Source organism: Dendrobates tinctorius, unplaced genomic scaffold, assembly GCF_039654945.1.
Source record: "Dendrobates tinctorius isolate UK_male_01 unplaced genomic scaffold, ASM3965494v1 ptg000070l, whole genome shotgun sequence".
NCBI lineage: Eukaryota > Metazoa > Chordata > Amphibia > Anura > Dendrobatidae > Dendrobates > Dendrobates tinctorius.
Genome location: NW_027361738.1, coordinates 9,369,684 through 9,391,544, shown reverse-complemented (window position 1 = coordinate 9,391,544; position 21,861 = coordinate 9,369,684).

Here is a 21,861-nt window from a genome sequence, read left to right as displayed (position 1 = left end):
GCTATAAAAACGCGCATGGCCGTTCTGCCATGCGCTAGTATAGACTATACTTGCTATGTGTGAATGGTGACTGACTCATTATAAAACCCCTTCCCTCTGGCATTACGTATGTGGATAGGGAATTAGTTCAGCAGTCAGCACCAGTCAGTGGCAAGCCTTAGGCCACTGTGCACATCGCACCGCTACGCTAACGTCCGACATTGCGCTTGCTTTCTAGCTTTGTTGTCGAGTGGCAGTGTCCTACGCCGCGCTGCAGTTGCAGCCCTTCTTGGCGCTCGCAGTAGCGACGCTGCACACACGGTAGGTCTAGAGGGACGCAGCTCCTCTGTCATAGGTTCTGCTCCTGTAACCAGATACCGTGTGTGCATTTACCTGAGGCCTGTGTCACTAGCAGGCTCTGCGTTTTTGTATGTTTATGTTGCGGCACCTCTGTGTGTGAACAGGGCCCGCTCTGCGCACTTCGGGTGAAGTTGAACCCGTGCGCATTATACCGTCATATTGCTCCTCTGTCATTACCTAGCAGCGGTGTAACACCTACTGCACGGTGGACCCCGAGCGGCGAACGCACTTTATTATTCATTTTTATTTAGTGCGTTCCGCTCTTTCCTAACACATGTTGCCCAATCTGTGGGAAGCATGTATCAGACATTGGCTGTATTAACTCAGTCAGGTATGTTTGACTCTGAAACGCTGCAGAATTTTAGAGAAAACATACTCTAAAAGCAGACGGGGGCTTGCTATATACTAGTTGGAATGGTGGGTCCCCGTTGGCTTCTCCCCGCCCACTGCCCTGAATTGACAGGTCTCTTCCTATACGCGCACATAAACAGAAACCTATCAATCCAGGTCAGCGGGCATGGAGAAGCCTCCAGGGACCTGACTGTCCTCCTAATATATACTGGCTTTTTTTGTGTGTGCGTTAATACAGCAAGTGACTGATACATGGATTGGGCAGCATAAATCCGCAGACAGGTTCACTTTAACCCCTTAATGTCTATGGACGTGCAGAGTCCGTCATGGCAGGAGGTAACTTACCGCACCATGACGGACTCTGCACGTCCTGCCTTTGAACTGTCACTGCGTGTAAACACGCAGTTTCAGTTCAGTGCCGACTGCTGAGAAGCACAGGAAGGGGGGCAGGGACCCTTGCAGTCGGTCACTGCACCCACAGTGCTGTGATTGGTCGGTCAATCTGAAAGACCAAACACAGCAGTGATGAGCAGGAGAAGCTGTAATTTGAGCTATCCCTTGCCCGTTCAGTGCAGGAGCTCAACCCTGCAGTGGCTGAGCTTCTGCACTGACAGCTAGGAGCAGTGCCCCCGCCGCCCCTGGCTGTTAACCCCCTCACTGCTGCGATCGAGCTTGATCGCAGTGTTCAGAGGGGGAGGCAGAGGGTAGGGGGCTCCCTCTGCCTCAGGTCGGCATCCCTGTAATGTAATCGCGGGGCACAACCTGTGCCATGATGACCCGGAGGTGTCATGACAACCTCCGGGTCATTTACCTACGGAGACCATGTGTGTCAGCAGCTTTCAGCATAAGTATAATGCATTACAATGCTGGAGCATTGTAATGTATTATACCTAAAGTGAAAGTGTAAGTGAAAGTCCCATAAAGTGATAAGGTAAAAAAAAACATTTTTAAAAAAAATTTAAATTTTTTTTTTAAAAAAATAATATAAAAAATTCCCTAAAAAATACCCTAAAAATTACACATTTTTATGTAAAAAAAATAAAATAAACAAAAAAATACACGTTTGGTATCGCCACGTCTGTAAAAATCCCATCTATAAAAGTGTCACCCTAGTTAACTCCTTCAGTGAACGCCATAAAAAAACACAAAAAAGTAGCAAATTATTCTTTTTCCAAGCAGTATCATCATACCGCTTGGAAAAAGTGCAATAACACGCAATCAAAAACACGAATATAAATTAACATGGTACCGCTGAAAACATCATCTTGTCACGCAAAAAACGAGCCACTATACAGCATCATCAGCGAAAAAATAAAAAAGTTATAGCTCGCAGAACAATGTGATGCAAAAATATTTTTTCTATAAAAGTTTTTATTGTGTAAAAAACACCAAAACATAAAAAAAGATATAAATGAGGTATCGCTGTAATCGTAGTGACCCAAAGACTAAAACTGCCATACTAATTTTACCACATGCGGAACGGAGGGGGAAAAAAAAAACATTCCTAAATTGCTGGTTTTTATTCATTCAAAAAATGAACAGAAAAATCAGAATAGAAAGCGATCAAAAATGTTATGTGCCCGAAAATTGTACCAATAAAAATGTCATCTCTTCCCGCAAAAATCAAGCCCACACATGACTCTGTCGGCCGAAATATGGAAAAATTATAGCTCATTGAAGATCATTTTTGTGGAAAAAATATGATTTTTTAATTTTCACTGCTCTGCGTTATAAACTTCTGTGAAGCAATTGGGGGTTCAGAGTGCTCACCACACATCTAGATAAGCTCCATGGGGGGTCTAGTTTTCAAAATGTGGTCACTTGTGGGGGTTTTCTACTGTTTTGTCACATCAGGGGCTCTGCAAACGCAACATGTCGTCCGTAGAACATTCCATCAAAGTCTGCATTCCAAAACTGCGCTCCTTCCCTTCTGAGACTCTGCCATGTGCCAAAACAGTGGATCCACCCCACATATGGGGTATCAGCGTACTCAGGACAAATTGCACCACAACTTTTGGGGTCCTATTTCTCCTGTTACCCTTGTGAAAATAAAAATTTGTGGGCAAAAAGATCATTTTTGTGGAAAAAAAAGATTTTTTTATTTTCATGGCTCTACGTTATATCTTCTGTGAAGCACTTGGGGGTTCAAAGTGCTCAACACACATCTAGATAAGCTCCTTGGGGGTCTAGTTTCCAAAATGGGGTCACTTGTGGGGGGTTTCCACTGTTTAGGCACATCAGGGGCTCTCCAAATGCGACATGGCGTCCGATGTCAATTCCAGCCAAAAAAGTCAAATGGCACTCGTTCCCTTCCGAGTTCTGCCACGCACCCAAATAGTAATTTACCCCCACATATGGGGTATCAGCGTACTCAGGACAAATTGCATAATAACTTTTGGGGTCCTGTTACCCTTGGGAAAATAAAAATTGGGGGTGAAAAGATAATTTTTGTGGAAAAAATACGATTTTTTTAATTTTACGGCTCTATGTTATAACCTTCTGTGAAGCCCTTGGGGGTTCAAAGTGCTCAGCACACATTTAGATAAGTTCCTTGGGGGTCTAGTTTCCAAAATGGGGTCACTTATGGGGGGTTTCCACTGTTTAAATACATCAGGGGCTCTCCAAACGCGACATGGCGTCCGCTCTCGATTCCAGCCAGTTTGACATTCAAAATCTCAAATGATGCTCCTTCCCTTCTGAGCTGTGCCGTGCGCCTAAAGATTGGTCTTCCTCCACACATGGGGTATCGGTGTACTCAGGAGAAATTGAACAACAAATATTGTGGTTCATTTTCTCCTGGAACCCTTGACAAAACAAAAAAAATTGTGTCCAAATAAAAATTTTTGGGAAAAAAAGTTAAATGTTCAATTTTTTCCTTCCACATTGCTTCAATTCTTTTGAAGTACCTAAGCCGTTAATAAACTTCTTGAATGTGGTTTTGAACACCTTGAGGGGTGTAGTTTTTAGAATGGTGTCACTTTTGGGTATTTTCTGTTATATTCACCCCCCAAACTCACTTCAAATGTGAGGTGGTCCCTAAAAAAATGGTTTTGTAAATTTTGTTGGAAAAATGAGAAATCGCTGGTCAACTTCTAACCCTTATAACTTCCTAAGAAAAAAAAAATTTTGGTTCCAAAATTTGTGCTGATGTAAAGTAGACATGTGGGAAATGTTATTTATTAACTATTTTTTGTGACATATCTCTCTGATTTAAGGACATAAAAATTAAAAGTTTGAAAATTGCAAAATGTTAAACATTTTTGCCATATTTCCATTCTTTTCATAAATAAACACAAGTCATATCGAAGAAATTTTACCACTAACATGAAGTACAATATGTCATGAAAAAACATTCTCAGAATCAGCGGGATCCGTTGAAGCGTTCCAGAGTTATAACCACATAAAGTGACAGTGGTCCGATTTCAAAATTAAGGCCGGGTCTTTAACCTACAAAATGGCTTGGTCGTTAAATTAACATGAACACATGACAGAGCAGAGCTTGCACTTTTATGGAGGAATTGGAAGAAATAACTATGAGTCAAGTGAGTTTTCAGGTAATGTTTGACAGTAAAGTGACATCAGAGTGTTGCTAGTTTTGCAATTGTTATCCACTGTTTACCACCAAGTTTTTTGTCTCTTGTAACCTGCTAAACGCATCCTTCAACTAAGGAGTCAAACACTCAAGCTCCAAGTGAGGATCTAGTAAAGAATACTTAAAGCGAACCTGTCAGCAGTTTTGGACGATATAAGATATGGCCACAGCCTTTCAGAGCTTATCTACAGCATTCTATAATGCTGTAGATAAGCCCCCCATACGACCTGCAAGATAAGAAAAATAACTTTTATTATACTCACGCATGGGGCAGTCCAGTGCGTTCCGGTCCAATGTGTGTTGCAGGTCCGGGTCAGGCGCCTCCCATCTTCTTGCAATGCTGCCCTCCAGCTTGCTTCATCGCTCCCCGGCATCGCACTCCTGCGCAGTTGCACTTATCTGCCCTGTTGAGGGCAGAGTAAAGAACTGCAGTGTGCAGGCGCTGGGCCTCTCTGACCTTTCCCAGCGCCTGCGCACTGCAGTACTTTGGTCTTCCCTCAACAGGGCAGATAAGTACACCTACACAGGAGTGTGATGTGTTATGAATGTGTCAACGAGGAGGAGAGCGCAATAGGCTATACCACCAGAACACCAGAGAGGTTGGTCGCTCAGCAGACTGCAGACCCCTGATCTTAACAACACAACTAGCAGTAGCCGTAGAGCGTTCCTACATTGCCTTAGATGCTTCGTCACAGCCAGAGGACTAACTAAGCCTAAAGACAGAAAGGTGAAATCTAAACTGCCCCGGAGCAGATCCCCAAAGGAATAGACAGCCCCCAAACATATATTGTCAGTGAGACAAGATGAAGCACAAACACAGACAGAAAATAGACGCTCCGATGGGGGCCCACACTGACTAGATAGGACAGGACAGAAAAGGCACTGTCTGCAATCATGCAAAAACCCTAACAATTCCTACACAACAGGTGTGTGCCTTTACAAATCAAGTTCTATCAGTTTAATTAATTACAGCTGGACTCCAATGAAGGAGTAGAACTATCTCAAGGAGGATCACAAGGAAATGGGCAGCATGTGACTTAAATATATGAGTGTCCGAGCAAAGGGTCTGAAAACTTATGACCATGTGATATTTCAGTTTTTCTTTTTTAATAAATTTGCAAAAATTTCTACATTTCTGTTTTTTTTTCAGTCAAGATGGAATGTAGAGTGTACATTAATGAGAAAAAAATGAACTTTTTTGAATTTACCAAATGGCTGCAATGAAACAAAGAGGGAAAAATTTAAAGGGGTCTGAATACTTTCCAAACAAACTGTAAGCTCTGAAAGGCAGTAACCGCATACTATATTGGCCAAAACTGCTGACAGGTTCCCTTTTAACCTATTGGAAACAAAGGTAATTGTTATAAACACAAATAAATAATGGCTACTTCACTTTATTTGTCCCTTTTATATGGACTGATAAAATAATCCTATATTGATCTATCTATAGGATAGACATTGTATACAGGGTTTTCATTTGTTCCCAAAATGCTTCATGATTAATATATCCCTTTAGATTTTTTGAAAAAAAATTAAAAATAGTGTTCACCACTTACGAGCTGCAAGGTCCAAGGGTTAGTTAATAACTCTCATTTGGTGGTGTCAGTGAGCTATCTCTCCACATGCACTCTTACTTTTATGAAACATATTATCAGGATATTGAAATATTGTAGCCATCGTTTAGGACTTTTTAGCCTTTAAGTTTGTGAGATGTAGAGGAAAATATCTGTAAGGTTAAACCTTACTTAGGAAATGTTCACATTACATTAACTGCTATGGTTATTACAAAGAGCTTGATAGATAAGCCCAGGAGAATGGCAAGCCTGTTCAGTAATTTTACAAAATCAATAGTCTTTGTGCTCAGCATCAAATTACTCCTGGATTATTGTAACCTGCTGTGAGATATTTATACCATTAAAGAGGGTTTATAGAACACAGAGCAATAAATCTAATTAAAACAAATTCTCCACTACATATGACCTAGCTGTAGACAATATTTTACCAATTGTATATACCAAATGCGATATCACTTTTCTTCAAGAGATGAAATGGTAACTATAAGACACATTTTAGATTTATTTATCATTATAAACACTAAAAAGATTAACATAAATTTGAACACAGTCCTCTAAAGGACTCTGGAAATCATTTTCTAACCGTTCTTTCACAGACCTACACTTATGTTGTGAGTGAGTTCATTTTCCCCTTCACCATTGAGGTCTGATGAACTCCCTCTTCTGGTGAAGGAAGGTAGTGAGGCTGATTACAAAGCACCTGAGCAGAATGATGATGACTGGGTGACTGGGATTGCTGACTGGATATAAGGCAGCCGACGCCCTTCTGCCTTGCGGGTGATTACTCTGAGGGATTCTTGGAGACCAGTCTGATTCCTGCTCCTCAAAAGCTAAGTTTTCTGCTCTACTTTTTGCATTTGTGTTTTGGTTTTGTTTTGCCTTGTTTTTCTGGATTTCTGCCTTTCCCTGCTGGGTGAGCTGAATTCCTTTTTGCTCTGTCTTCAGATAATACCTGAGTACTGATATAGTCTTTTTGAAGCCTAGCGTCTTCAGGGCTTTTTTCCCTATCAGTCTGTTGGCTCTTGTTTTTGAGAGGGTTTTGGCGGATTGCAGACAGCAGCTTTTCTATTCTGTCCTATTTAGTTAGCTTGGGCCCCATCATTTGCTCAGCCTATCTTTCTATCTGTGTGAGTGTTTTTTCATCTTGCTTCACCATCATTATATGTTGGGGGCTGCCTATTGCTTTGGGGTCTGCTCTGGGGCAGTTTAGATTTCCCTTTCTGTCTTTAGGCTATGTAGTTCTCCGGCTGTGATCGAGGTGTCTAGGGCACCATAGGAACCCCCCTCCGCTACTGCTAGTTGTTGTTGTTAGGTTCAGGGGTCTGCAATCCGATAGCTGCCAACTTCTCTGGTTTTCTGGACTTAGCTAGTATTTCTGTTTTTGCCTCCTACGGTGACTCATTCATAACACACTTATTTGTAATTTGTCAAATAACTTAAAGAAAAGACCTATCACCAGAGTTGGACTGGCCCACCAGAGAACCGAAGAATTCTACTGTGGGCCGTGGCTTCTCCTTCAGGAAAGCTCATAGTACAAACCATGTAGCTGCTATGGGGACCTTTAGTAGGGGAGGTAGGTGGGCCCTCAAAATCAAATCCTCTGGTGGGCCCAGAGTTCTTCAGTCTGACACTGCCTATCACTAGTTTAGGCATGATAAATTGGCCACATCGTGGAATAGTGGCTGCAGGCCTAAGTAAAACAAAGTTTTCATATTATATTTTCTCCTCTCCACTGTGGAGATATAAGCTTATAATGTTTAAGATGTAATTTGTTACAGTTCAACTGGGCATTACTAGATATTTGTTTCGGGGGATGGGTACTTGATACCCTGCATGAGGCCCTTATTTAAATGGGCACAAGTAGTCACTCACCATGATTGGTCAAGGTGATTAATATTTACCTGGAGTCTATATATGTACATGCTTGCATCCTTGTGGCTAGCCAGGCAAATTTTAGAAATGAGACCATATTGCCTTTCCACCGTATCTATAACATGAGTCAATCAGTGGTCACCTGGCAGTGCTAAATAACTAATTGAAATGACTTACAAGGGCAGGCCTAGTACAAGCCACTTCATTTACCAGACCCAATATTTAACCTGGACTTTTCCTTTTAATCCTTGTACAGAGATTTGAACTTACACAGACACCCCTGGGTTGGAGCCACAGAGTTAGCTGGTGGCCAATTGTGTAGGTTGGCAGGTAAGAACCAAAAGGGCAAGGTACAAAATCAGGTAGAAACAGAAGATGGAAGAGTAGTCAGGGAATTGGCCAAGGTCTTTAACAGCAAAACGTACTAGAACAACAAAAGTTAAATGTAGAAATGTAAAGCAAAAAAGCTATATCTGGCAGCTGCCAGTAGTAAGATGAGAAATTAGTAAGTTGTTGTGCAGTCTTACTTGCCAAGGTAGATAGCTGATTTCTCCAGCTGTTCAGCACACACACATACTGCCAGTCTGAGTGGCACTACAGGCTCCAGACATTCTAGTCTCAGTGGCTGGAACGCACCTGAGCCATCCAGAGCTTCTGTTCCTAATGTCTCCCACATCACTAGTGCCACCCACAGAATGGATAAATAGTCGCAGGTCTCAGAGAAGAGGTAACAGTATGAAAATATCAACAATGACTCTGGGCCACAGCAAAACGTTTTCCACGAACACTATGGTTCCCTCCCGCCAGCCTAGAAGCAAGTTTGCGTACATAGGGTATACAGGGGCTCCCCATCGCAGTGCACCTGAGATGTTAGAATTTTGCTCCTTGCAAAATAAATGATTCCTATGTAACACAAGCTAACAACTTCACTATGAGGCAACTTCCCTTAGACACTAATTGTGGATCTAATTGCACTGATGAAGTTGACACACCCACCAATACAGATGAGTCTGGAAATAACATTGTGAAGATACCTTTTAGTCTATAAGAGAGGAAACCGTACTGGAGCTAAATATGTGGACAAGTGGTGCCTAGGACCACCATATGTTACTTAGACGGCTATCAGGGTTATCCTGCATGCTTACTATTCTGACTTCATAACTAAGCTACAAGTGTAAAGTACTTGAGACATCATTTCTAGGCTGCCTCTATCAACTGTTACTCACACAGTGATGTCCTCATATAGCTTGAACTTTGCAGCAGGAAGCATATATGAATGTTCCAGAAGAAGGTTTATTTTCTAGCTAAATTCTTGTAGTTATTCACACATACAGTATGACAAAAAACTTTTCTGATCAGAGTTGCAAACACATGGGTTTCTAAGATGGCTTCTAGACAGTGACTGAGGAAGACGGGAGGGGTTACTGACATCAGAGCTACATCAGCGAGAGATAAAGGGAGAGAGGAAGGACAAATTTCTAAAGAGAGCAAGCCTTATTGCATAGCAACAAAACAGCACAATATAAACTACACAATGATAACACAGTACTGTCTGTATGATTCCCAGATCATGGGACATGACATTTACTGTGATATCTGGAGGGGCACTATAATGACCAAGGGTATGTTGAGTGAAAAAAGTTATATAACTAGTCCTCTCCCATTATTATTGGATTAATCAGTTTTTCTATGATTTGCTATTATCACCTGTATTTGTATAACGACTCGCTTTAAATAATATATTAATTACTAGAAGTAAAGACTAAAGGCACCTTTACATTTAGCGATGCACCAGCGATCCCGACCACGAAACGACCCGGTCAGGATCGCTGGTGCATCGCTAAATGGTCGCTAGTGAGCTGCCACACAGGCAGATCTCACCAGCGATGTAGCGATGCTCGGTGGTCGTGCTTACCTTTCAAACGAAGCGATGAACGCCGTCTTCCACCCGCGTCCATAGCTCGCTCATCAGCGCCAGCAGGAAGCCGACGACGAGAAATGGACGTGGACGATCTCGCGTGATCAGCGATAGCCAGTGGGGGAGCCGGTCAGAGGTAAGTATCACATGTAGCGATAACTCTAGCGATATCGCTGCTGTGTCACAATATGCTGCGATATCGCTATGTGTAAAACCCCCTTAAGTTTCATGTGATAATAATATTGTGATATATCACAGCCTGATAATCTTTATTTACAGTGGGGAAAATAAGTATTTGATACACAGCTGATTTTGCAAGTTTTCCCACCTACATTAAATGGAGAGGTCTGGAAATTTTATCATAGGTACACTTCAACTGTGAGAGACAGAATCTTAAAAAAAAATCTTGAAAATCAAATTGTAAGATTTTTACATAATTATTTACTGATTATTCTGTGGTCAGTTTACTAAATTCAAGACACAGTATCTTCTTTTTCATTTGACTTTATATAAAATAACTACATTTGATTGTCACTTAAATAGTATTATCTTTTACTTTCCTAAGTCATTAGGATATAGATATGCTGCACAGACCTACAAGGTAACTGCTTGAGAAAGGCTTCTGATGAAGCAGAAAGGCTGCAGATTGTAAGATATATTGAGCATTAAATGTTGCAATTGGTCTAAATGTAGATGTTCATTTTTTTTTTCATTTAAGTTGTATCTTGGGGGTAAGTGCAAATCTTATCAAGCAAACTGTTGAAACTTATTCAACCACATTTGGCTTTGGTGGCTGCCCTTACTACATTTTCTTCAACAACGTAACCATAGTTAGTTTTTAAAGGTTATCACAAATTTATGTTATTTCCTGTAGTTGCATTTTGTGGTAGTTGACAGTCGATAGCTTCATAGACTGGCTTCATAAAAACAGTCTTCATTGGTTTCAAGCCACTTCCCCTGAATAGACTTCACACGTTTCTACTACTAGGAAGTAATACAGTCCCTTTAAACCATCTAAATTGTAAGTGCAAAGAAACTTCTAAAGTGAATATTATTAAAGAGGTTTTTCAGGCTTACAACATTCATGATCTGTCCTTAGGATAGATTATTAATATCAAATGAATGGGGGTCAGACACCTAGCTCCCCCACTAATCAGCTCTTTTCAGCTCCAGCAGGAAATGGAGACATGGAATGGAGCCAGAACATCACAGCTCTGGTTGCTGTGTAGTGGCCATTGACCGATCTCAAATTGATAACCAGCCTAGGTCATCAGCATCATAACCCTGGACAACCCCTTTCATTTAGTTTAAATACTTAATCATACACACATTTTAGTCAATTACTCTGATTTTTTCTCATTATACATTATTTAATCCTTTAGCAGCATATGACGTACATTTGACACTGCATCACCAGCTCCTCATCACTATGCTCCAGGCTATCGGCTACAAGGACATTGTTCTCTTCTGGTCCTCCTACCTCTCTGACTGATCCTTCACTGTATCTTTTACTTACTTCTCTTCCTCTCCTCTTACCCTTACTGTTGGGGTTCCTAAAGGCTGAGTTCCCTCCTTTTCTCATTTTATACTGCCCCTATTCGACAAACAATCAGTGGATTTGGTTTTCAGTTCCATCACTATACTGATGACATCCAATTATACACATTGTCTTCTGAATTCACCTCTGCATTACTACAAAATACCAGTTATTGTCTTTCTACTGTCTCCAACATTATGTTCTCCCTCTATCTAAAGCTGAATCTGTCAAAAACGGAACAGCTTGTGTTTCCTACCTCAACTAACCTACCTTGCCATTTTCGTGTGTGGTTCCACAATTACTCCCCAGCAACATGCCCGCTGTCTGGGTGTCATATTTGATTCAGAGCTTTACTTCACTCCCCACATCCGATCACTGGCCTGCTCATGTTACCTGCACCTCAAAAGCATCTCTAGAATTAGACCTTTTCTTATCTTTGACTTTGCAAAAACTCTTAATGTAGCTTTTATTCATTCCCATCTGGACTTTTGCAACTCTCTACTTATCGATCTCCCTCTTACTAAACTCTCCACTCTCCAATCTATATTCCCTTTCCAACTGCTACACCAATGACTCTATCCTGTGCCAGTTGTTGCACTGTTTGCCCATCCTCTACAGAGTTCAATGTAAATGCATTACTCTCACCCACAAAGCTCTCCACAGTTCAGCACCGCCCTACATCTCCTCCCTCATTTCAGTCTACCTGTGCCCTCCATTTTGCTAATGATGTAAAGCTAAAATCCTCAATAATCCAAACTTTCCATTCCTGTCTCCAAGACTTCTCATGAGCTGTGCCCTTTCTTTGGTATGCACTACCCAGGACTATTCATTTAGTTCCCAATACCCACAGTTACAGTCATATGTTAAAGTTTGGGCACCCCTATTAATGTTAACCTTTTTTCTTTATAACAATTTTGTTTTTTGCAACAGCTATTTCAGTTTCATATATCTAATAACTGATTGACTCAGTTATATTTCTGGATTCAAATGAGGTTTATTGTACTAACAGAAAATGTACAATCTACATTTAAACAAAATTTGACCGGTGCAAAAGTATGGGCACCCTTATCATTTTCTTGATTTGAACACTCCTAACTACTTTTTACTGACTTCCTGAAGCACTAAATTGGTTTTGTAACCTCATTGAGCTTTGAACTTCATAGCCAGGTGTATCAAATCATGAGAAAAGGTATTTAAGGTGGCCACTTGCAAGTAGTTCTCCTATTTGATTCTCCTATGAAGAGTGGCATCATGGGCTCCTCAAAACAACTCTCAAATGATCTGAAAACAAAGATTATTCAACATAGCTTTTCAGGGGAAGGATACAAAAAGTTGTCTCAGAGATTTAACCTGTCAGTTTCCACTGTGAGGAACATAGTAAGGAAATGGAAGAACACAGGTACAGTTCTTGTTAAGCCTAGAAGTGGCAGGCCAAGAAAAATATCAAAAAGGCAGAGAAGAGGAATGGTGAGAACAGTCAAGGACAATCCAGAGACCACCTCCAAAGACCGGCAGCATCATCTTGCTGCAGATGGTGTCACTGTGCATCGGTCAACAATACAGCGCACTTTGCACAAGGAGAAGCTGTATGGGAGAGTGATGCGAAAGAAGCCGTTTCTGCAAGCACGCCACAGAGTCGCCTGAGGTATGCAAAAGCACATTTGGACAAGCCAGTTACATTTTGGAAGACGGTCCTGTGGACTGATGAAACAAAGATTGAGTTGTTTGGTCATACAAAAAGGCGTTATGCATGGAGGCTAAAAAAGCACAGCATTCCAAGAAAACCACTTGCTACCCACAGTAAAATTTGGTGGAGGTCCCATCATGCTTTGGGGCTGTGTGGCCAATGCCAGCATCGGGAATCTTGTTAAAGTTGAGGGTCGCATGGATTCAACTCAGTATCAGCAGATTCTTGACAATAATGTGCAAGAATCAGTGACGAAGTTGAAGTTACACAGGGGATGGATATTTCAGCAAGACAATGATCCAAAACACCGCTCCAAATCTACTCAGGCATTCATGCAGAGGAACAATTACAATGTTCTGGAATGGCCTTCCCAGTCCCCAGACCTGAATATCATTGAACATATGTGGGATGATTTGAAGCGGGCTGTCCATGCTCGGCGACCATCAAACTTAACTGAACTGGAATTGTTTTGTAAACAGGAATGGTCACAAATACCTTCATCCAGGATCCAGGAACTCATTAATAGCTACAGGAAGCGACTAGAGGCTGCTATTTTTGCAAAGGAGGATCTACGAAATATTAATGTCACTTTTATGCTGAGGTGCCCATACTTTTGCACCAGTCAAATTTTGTTAAAATGCAGATTGCACATTTTCTGTTAGTACAATAAACCTCATTTGAATCCAGAAATATAACTGAGTCCATCAGTTATTAGATATATGAAACTGAAATAGCTGTTGCAAAAACCAAAATTGTTATAAAGAAAAAAGGTTAACATTAATAGGGGTGCCCAAACTTTAACATATGACTGTATTAGCATGGGCTAAAAACACATTTCTTTAGACTTCCCTATCACCTCACCTCACTTATCTAACTAACCCTATTTTGCCCATACAAATTTTCTTCAAAATCATGACCTCCATAGCATCTGTACACACACCCTCCATGCACTTAATAGTACTCTGTGACTGTACTGTACACATACTGGCTGGTGACCGGTTCATGCAGCGTTATGTGCAGACTCTATTTAGTATATTATGGCTGCATTGTATAATATAAGCACATTTTATCATTTACCTTTCGTGTGTCCCCTATTACCTTAAAGACTGTAAGCTTGTGAGCAGGGCCCTCACTCCTTTTGGTATCTGAGTTATGTGTTATTATGCAATGTCTTTATTATCTGAACAAGTCCCCTCTAAAATTGTAAAGTGCTATGGAATATGTTGGTGCTGTAAAAATAAAAATTATTAGTATGCTGTGTTCCTGCCTTTGATGCGGGCTCGCATGCTGAGCCCACATCTTTCCCAGCAATTTATGCTGATTTAATATACCATCATGTGCCTTTAACAACCAAGGGTGGAGCCGAGCTATGCCTGTGGCAGTTAACCTGTTAATGTCACTGTCTATCTCTGACAGTGGCATTTAATACACGCAGGTAGGGTGGCGCACCCGTGATGTCATTGCGGGGCACAGATAGGTTGCCATGACAGTCGTGATTCTGCTGAAGACCACCGTGCTTGTCATGATGATTCCCCTGTGAAAGCCAGTGTTTAGCTGGTGTTCATAGGAGACTATGATTTTCACTATAAATAGCAGTGCTAATGCACTGCTATGTATAACACAAATGATAAGATGATTGCAGCTTGAAGTACCCTGTGCATGCGCTATCACAACCGGTTATCAGCTGATTCTGACAGATGACACATGGCAAGCAGTGCAGGAGTGGTGCCCGCACTGCTCCCGACACTTTAACCCGCTAAATGCTGCAATCGAAATTGATCGCAGCATTTAGCAGTCAGTCAGAGAGAGGGAGCCTCCCTCATCATCGCGAAGGGATGATCAATGCTATGGTGACCCGATGTCCTTATGATGACATCCAGGTCTCCAGAGTCAGAAAACTTGCTTCACCATGCTCATAGTTCGTCTGTCAGTGCAGCGCTGTTTGTAAAGCACAAGCGATCAGACTGCAAAAAGTGAAAGCCCCATAGTGGGGCAAAGTAAAAAAGTAAAAACAAAAGTGAAAAAAATTGTAAAAATATATTTTTTTAAATCATAAAATAATGATAAAAATATATACCATATATATTGTATATATTATGAAAAGAAGTAAATCTCTGAAATATGTGATTTATACGGAACCCCTGATGGAAAATTCCCTATAATGAGGCAGATGGACACACTGTGGATGCCGTCTGGCCTGTAATCCAGTGGTGTCCATCTTCTTAGGCGTGCATAAAAATGAGGTCTGCCACAGTTTTGTGCACTTCTGAAAAAAAGGACATGTTGAACAGAGGTAACTCTGTTGCATCATTATAGTGAATGGATCCTTGGCAGGTTTCATCTGAATCACCTCACTTGCAGATTTAGATGCAAACCCCAAAGTAAGTTCTCAGAGAAGACCATAAGGATAAATGTGATCACAAACGTCAAATAAAATGTTCCCAATAAAAGCTTTTGCTCAATCCACAAGAAAAGTCCCCACTCAGGTCTGTCATCTGTCACTGGAAATATAGGGTGCTTCTGTGTTACTGGTAGCATAAACGCTCAGGAAAAGCGAATTGGCTACTTGCTCCCAAAAGAAATTCAGCAAATTCTGCGCTCCAAAATCCAAATGCGCCTTCCTTTCCCATCCCCAGAGTGTGCCTAAACCACATTTAGCATCCACATGTTTGTCATTTCTGTAGTGATGAGAGCCTGCCTAATTTACAGGGGCGTGTCTCCAGAAACATGAACTGGGTATAATGTACTGGTCATTACAACGTACTGATCACTACAATGTACTGGTCACTTCGACAGCAATTTGCAATTTTCATTCAGCAACATCCACTGCTGCTTGTTGCTGGAAAACATCCATGCTGTCAAAATTGTCACTCCACTTGTAGATAAATTCCCAAAGGGATATAATTACCAAAATGGGGTCACTTGAGGGAGGATTCTACTCTTCTAGCACTTAGGGGTTCTGTATATGGAGTCCGCAAACTATTCTAGGAAAATCTGCGCTCCATGAGGCTAATAGTGCTTGGTCCCTCCCAAGTCGTCATATGGCTAAGTAGTAGTGTGAAGCAACATATGAGGGATTTCTACATTCAGCAGAAATTGTGGGACATATTTTGGTGCCATTTTTACCCATTTCCCAGTCTCAAAATGTAAAATCTGGGGCTAAAACAAAATTTTGTTGGTAAAAATGCAATTATTTTTTTCTTCACTGCCCAATAGTATCACTGCACCTCTAGATGAATTCATTGAGAGATGCAATTTGCATAATGGTGTCTCTTATGGGAGGTTCTGCTGTTCTGGCACCTTAGGGGCTCTGCCAATGTGACATAGCACTCTCAAAACAGTCGTCCAGCAAAATCTGAACTCCAATATGGAGCTTCTTTCTTTATGAGCTTTGCACTGTACCTAAAAAGTACTTTTTGACCACATATAGGGTATCAGAGTACTCAGTAGAAATTGCATAGCAAATTTTAGGTTTCATTTTCTCCTGCTACCCTTGTGAAAATAAAAAATGGGGGCTAAAATAACATTTTTATGGGAAAAAATTGATTTTTTTTCCATTTTTCATGGCTCTACCTAATAAACTGCTGTGAAGCACCTGGGAATTCAAGACCCTCACCCCACATCTAAATACATTCTTTGAGGGGTCTAGTTTCCAAAATGGGGTCACTTGTGGATAGTTTCCACTGTTCAGGCACATAAGGGGCTCTTCAAACGCGATATGACACCTGCAGACATTCCATCAAAATCTGCGTTCGAAAGTGTCACTCCTTCCTTTCTGAGCACTGCTCAAACAATACCGTGTTGCTATATATGGGGTATCTGCATACTCAGGAGAATTGCACAACAAATTTTGGGGTCCATTTTCTCCTGTTGCCTTGTGAAAATAAAATATTTGAGATTAAAATAACATTTTTGTGGGAAAAAAGATATTTTTTTATTTTCACGGCTCTATGTTATAAACTTCTGTGAAGTATCTGGGGATCAAGGTGCTCGTTACACATCTAGATAAGTTCCCTGAGAAGTCTAGTTTCCAAAAGGGTGTCACTTTTGATTGGGATTCCACTGCTTAGGCACATCATGGGCTCTCCAAACGAGACATGGTGTCTGCTAATTATTCCAGCAAATTTTGCTTTCAAGAAGTCACATGGCGCTCCTTCCCTTCCAAGCTTTGCTGTGCACCCAAACAGTAGTTTTCCTCCAGATATTGGGTAGAGGCATACTCAGGAGAAATTGCACAAAAAATATTATGGTGCAATTTCTCCTGTTACCCTTTTGAAAATGCAAAATTTGGAGCTAACAAACAATTTTGTGGGAAAAATTTGATTTTTTTTAAATTTTCACAGCTCAATGTTTTAAACTTCTGAGACGCACCTGGGGGTTCACGGTGCTCACCACACATCTAGATAATCTAGAAAAGTTCCCTGAGGTGTCTAAATTCCAAAATGGTGTCTCTTGTGGGGGTTTCCACTGTTTAAGTACTGTATATCAGAGGCTTTCCAAACGTGACATGGCGTCCACTAATTGTTCCAGTAAATTTTGTATAAAAAGAGTAAAATGGCGCACATTCCCTTCTGAGTCTTGCCATGCGATGAAGCAGTAGTTTTCCCCAACATATGGGGTATCAGCATACTCAGGAGAAATTGCGCAACAAATTGTATGGTGCAATTTCTCCTGATACCCTTGTGAAAATGCAAAATTTAGGGCTAAAAACATTTTTTGGGGGAAAAATGTAATTTTTTTATTTTTACAGCTCCATGTTATAAACTGTGAAGCACATGTGGGTTCAAGGTACTCACCACACATCTAGTTAAGTTCACTGAAGGGTTTAGTTTCCAAAATGGTCTCACTTGTGGGGGGTTTGTTTATGCACATCAGGGGCTCTCCAAACACAACATGGCATCCGCTAATTATTTCAGCAAATTTTGTTTCAAAAAGTCAAATGGCGCTCTTTCCCTTCTGAACCCTGCCATGTGCCCAAATAATGTTTTTCCCCCACATGTGGGGTATAGGCATGCTCAGGAGAAATTGCACAACAGATTTTTCCTGTTACACTTGTGAAAATAAAAAAGTTTGGGTCTAAAGTATAATTTTTGTGAAAAAAAAGTTAAATATTCATTTTTATCTTCCACATTCTAAAAATTCCTGTAAAGCACCTGAAGGGTTTAAAAACTTTTTGAATGTGGTTTTGAACACATTAAGGGGTGCAGATTTTAGAATGGTGTCACTTTTGGATATTTTCTGTCATATAGACCCTTCAAAGTCACTTCAAATGTAATGTTTTCCATAAAAAAATGTTTTTCTAAATTTTGTTGAAAAAATTAGCAATCGCTGGTCAAATTTTAACCCTTTTAACCGCCTAACAAAAAAACTGTGCTTAAAAATTGTTCTGATGTAAAGTAGACATTTGGGCAGCGGTGTACATACAGCCAGTGCAGCACGTGCAGCTGCACCAGAGCCCAGAGGTGGAGGGGAGCCCTTGCAAGGCGGCTAATAATGAGGACAATCTGGCCTGTTTCTCGGAGCCAGAGGCTCCAGGTGGACCATGGTCAGATTGCCCTCATGTGTGGCGGGTAGGGATTGCTCTCTGCAGCTACGCTGCCTACAGTGTTTACCAATGCAATGGCAAGAGATCCAGGACAATGAAGGATAGTGAGGGAGAACAATGATGTGGGTGGTTGAGAGGACAATGATGACAGTAGGGGAAAACAATGATAGGGTGTTGATGAGGACAATGATGGTGATGGGGAGAACAATGACGTAGGTGGAGGAGAGGACAATGATGGTGGTGAGCGAGGCAATGATGGAGGTGGGGGAGAGGACAATGATGGAGGTGGGGGAGAGGGCAATGATGGAGGTGGGGAGAAGACAATGATAGATGAATGGAGAGGACAATGATGGAGCATGGAGGGACAATGATGAGAGGTGGGGAGAGGACAATGATGGAGATTGGGGAGAAGACCGTGATAGAGGAGGGGAGATGAAAATGATGGTGGATGGGGGGCCAATGTTGAGAGGTAGGGGAGAGGACAATGATGGAGGAGGGGGAGAGGGAAATGATGGATGTGGGGGGAGGACAATGATGGAGGTGGGGGAGAGGACAATGATGCAGGTTGGGGGAGGACAATGATGAGCGGTGGGGAAGAGGACAATGATGGAGGAGGGGGAGAGGTCTATGAAGGCAGTTGGGGGAGGCTAATGAGGAGAGATGGGAAAGGACAATGATTGAGGAGGGAGAGAGGACAATGATGGAGGTGGTAGAGGACAATGATATGGCTGGTGGAGAGGGCAATGATGGAGATGGGTGAGAGGACAATGATGGAGGTGGGGAGAAGAATGAGGTGGGTGGTAGAGAGGACACTGGCTGGCATTTGATATAATGTTATACAGTATACACATTTTTGTATGTATATACAGATATAGGACAGTGTGTATACTCTATGACGGCTGATATCTGTATTATTCTTTATACTATAGTGGTATACTATGTGCACAGATATACAATGTTATATACACTGGATGGATCAATCCCGCACCTGGCACAGGACATACATATATACACATATACTGTATATACAGGACCATGTATATGACATGTGATGTCAAGTTATCAGGCTCAGGCTTGTTCAGTCCTGTTGTTCTGTCTCCGACATTTAATTCATAATCCCTGATTATCTGCTTGTTAGATGTTTACAGTGTTTTCTGGCTCCATCTAGTGACCAGAGTCATAACCACAGTGTTATTGTGTGTTTTACTTCACTTTGCTATTTCCCTCCATTTGTAATGCATTCTGGTAAGGTTGCAATGCATCCTGGTAGCCCTTTGCAAAGGATTATGGTTAGTTCAGGACCCATTTTCCCTCCAGTCCACTATTTTCCTTCTGCCTGCATTCAGGAAGCATCACATTTCTCTTCTCCCCTTGTGACAGCATCGCTGGTATGCATTTATGTTTCCTGTATCCAATTCCTGTCTCATATTAGCCTGCTTAGTTAATTCTCCCTGGTTAGCTATAAGTGCAGATGATGTATTATGTATATTTGAATCCCTGATGAACCCAGTATTGATTGTATGCATATTTGTTTTTTGTTTGTAGTTTCACTGTGCCAATATACCATCACGTTCAATAAAGCACAGATTCAACCTACAGTCTCCTTATTGGACCCCAGTATAGCAGTTTAGCTGCCTGTATAAGCTACATGAATTCTGCTTCATTTAGTGAGGACAGAACACCTGTATTGTGTCTCTGGTCACTCTGAGGTATAGGGATGGAGATTTATTGCAGCAGACTGAAATTTCCTGCAGATCTGGTGACGCTCAAGCTGATGACCTGTCGCTGACAGTGTGACCCTGAAAGCTCAGACTCCAGCAATAAATCCCAGAGAGCATCAGCAGAGCGGCTCCTGACACAATACAGGACCTGGCCCTAATAATATAATAATAATCTTTATTTTTATATAGCGCTAACATATTCCGCAGCGCTTTACAGTTTGGCACACATTATCATCACTGTGCCTGATGGGGCTCACAATCTAAATTTCCTATCAGTATGTTTTTGGAATGTGGGAGGAAACCGGAGAACCCGGAGGAAACCCACGCACACACGGGGAGAACATACAAACTCCCTTGGTGGGATTCGAACCCAGGACTCCAGCGCTGCAATGCTATCCACTGAGCCACCGTGCTGCCCTAGACTTATCGGAAGGTTAACAGCATCCACCTCCTCTGAGCAGAAGCTGTATGAACTCACTGAAGCCTCCTGTCTGATTCGCCCACAAGCTTCTCTCTGGCATGAAGAAGATGCAGCCGCACACCCTCCACTTTCAGCAGACGGCAGCACACAGGGAGTAGTGGGAATGTCTGCTCCAATGTGATGTGGTCGGCTTGCATAACAACATATACATCATATATATGTACAATAGGGCTGGGCCACAGATGGCCTTAATCAGCTCCTTAGTGATCAACCCGGGGGACAAATGCTCCTGTGCTCCCCTGCCCAGCCCACCCCTGAACACATGTATGTATATAATATGTGACCTTGTTATTTTCAGGGCTGCGACGATCATCATGACAAGATGACAAGATGAGTTGTGACTGGAAGATGCTTGGATACAGCACTCTGTGAACAGCCAGCTTCTTTAGCAATGACCTTTTCTGGCTTACCCTCCTTGTGGAGTGTGTCAATGACTGCTTTCTGGACATCTGTTAAGTCAGAAGTCTTCCCCATGATTGTAGAGCCTACTGAAACAGACTAATGGACCTTTATAAACGCTTAGGAAGCCTTTGCAGGTGTTTTTTTTTAATTAATTATTCTAATTTACTGAGATAATGACTTTTGGGTTTTCATTGGCTGTGAGATATAATCATCAACATTAACAGAAATAATCACTTGAAATAGATCACTGTTTGTAATGACTCTATATAATATGAGTTTTACTTTGTGTATTGAAGAACTGAAATAAATTAACTTTTTGATGATATTCTAATTTAGTGAGACGCACCTGTATATAAATATATCTGTAGCTTTGTGACCATAAAAGGAGGGGGCCCAGACACATTTCTTGCACAGGGGCCCCAAGCTGTCAGTGTCAGTGTCTGTCACTGCATGTGGGAAATGTTATTTTACATTTTCCAAATTTTTGATATTTACACAAATAAACGCAAGTCAAATAGGAGATATTTTACCACTATCATGAAGTACAATATGTCACGAAAAACAATCTCAGAATCTGTGGGAACCGGTGAAGCAGTCCGGAGCTATTACCACATAGAGTGACACTGGTCAGAATTGTAAAATTTGGCCTGGTCATGAAGGTGCAAATAGCCTTGGGGGTAAAGGGGTTAATCTAATCTGTAAATGACTTAATGAGAACAAAAATCAAAACTCCAGAATTACGTTTTTTGTGCCTTGCAACACTGCAATAAAATGTAATAAGAGATCAAAACATTGCATGTACAGTACCCCAAAATGGTATTAGTAAAAATGTCAGCTCAGGG